The 1,680-nt window shown below is 43.1% G+C and overlaps 1 non-coding gene across 1 annotated transcript; it reads left to right on the forward strand.

The window, feature by feature from the left end:
• The first annotated feature begins 954 nt into the window (after nt 1-954).
• On the forward strand, nt 955-1,026 carry Trnat-agu. The gene has a single exon. It is a non-coding gene; the product is annotated as a tRNA-Thr (tRNA).
• The last annotated feature ends 654 nt before the right edge of the window (nt 1,027-1,680 follow it).

Raw genomic sequence — 1,680 nt, forward strand, 5'->3', positions numbered from 1 at the left:
TTCATTAATTATTTCATCACAAATATTCTTAGACTAGGTCGGACAACCTACCTAATGTATTCAACAAATTTAATTTTTTATTTTTACTAACTGTACAATACCTTCCATTATTTGTCTTCTAGGTATTTTGCAAGTTTTTGTCGTTTTTTTATATGGATGATGCGTGTGGCAAACTTCTTACACTTCAGTCCCCAGATGACATGAATCACCTCCTCTCTCTCCAGTTTTCCTGGATATCATTCCCATGCTGGAACTGCGTCCTTCCATGACAACATTAACAGCTTCACGGTATGTCATACTGACCTGGGCATACCAATGCAAAATACATATAATATTCTTCAGACCAATTCATTTAAATGAAACATACCTACCTTCACAAGCCCCCATCCGCATTTATCCAGGTCAGGGTGCACTACACCTGAGCACTATGCTCTGAGGCGGAATTTGGGGAAGAGCCCAGCCTTTGCCTAAAACTTCCAAGGTAACAGGCTAATCTAGCACCCCACAGTCGTTCACCTGTTCTTGTGATAATTTTTAACTGAAGTGGTACTGCCGATTCTCTTTCAAAACAGTTACAAAGACTTATATATATATATATATATATATATATATATATATATATATATATATATATATATATATATATATATATATATATATATATATATATATATATATATATATACACCTTGGTATGTGGCTACACAAATGAAGTGTTTCTATATATGCAGACTGAAGTGACAAATGAAAATTTGTACTAAGGCTTGGATTCAGTCCTCAGTCCCCTGCTGATTACGCAGACAGACTAACCACTACACCAGCACCATAGCACATTACGTTCGCAAAACTGTATGGACTACCCTATAATGTCTCCCTCCTCAATCCAAAGTCCCTCCCATCATGCCTCAGCCCACCTGGTATTGAGGTAAGAGGCATGCTAGGGAAACCCACTATGCCAGGGTGGCATATTGGTTAGCGCATCTGCCTAGTCAGCAGGAGACCTGGGTTTGAATCCCAGCCTTGGTACAAATTTTCTTTCGCCACTTCATTCTGTATATATACACTGTAGATGTTTGGGACTTGAAAGGGTCTCTGGAAATATACAGTTTCGTTTGATCAGAGTGTTTGTGTTGTCTACAGGCTAATGCTGTTCATATTCTTCGTGCTGTGCAACGATAAGCTGCGCAGGCGCCTGAACAGCACGTTACTGTCTACTCTGCCTACATCCAGCAGCCCTCTGAGGCATACCGTGCGGAAGCAAAAGACAGAGACGCCAGGTGGTGTGGACATGTCGCTGCACACATTGTCTTCAGGTGTGCCGGCATCTGCAGACGGCAGCGTCCGAAGTCGGCGACGGCAGTTAGAGTTTCCTCTGCAGGAAAGACCCCTTGTGTTGCTGACGCGCTACACTGTCTTGGGCGAAGAGGGCCAGGTGCGATACACTTTCGACCTGAGCTCGTGGTCCCCAGACGACGGCAATCCCTTTGATGCTGCCTACATGCCAACCTCTCAGGATCGGCGCTCTGCCACCAAGTACGTCTTCCCACAGACGCAAATGGACCAGGAAGGCGAAAATAGCAACTAGTCAGGCATTGTACCGTTTATTCGACCTCTACTCATAGAATTACTTAGCCTTGGTTGTATTTGTTTATATGTTGTGCCCTGTACGGTAACGCACAT

The sequence above is a fragment of the Schistocerca piceifrons genome, chromosome 2 (assembly GCF_021461385.2).
Source record: "Schistocerca piceifrons isolate TAMUIC-IGC-003096 chromosome 2, iqSchPice1.1, whole genome shotgun sequence".
Classification (NCBI taxonomy): Eukaryota; Metazoa; Arthropoda; class Insecta; order Orthoptera; family Acrididae; genus Schistocerca; species Schistocerca piceifrons.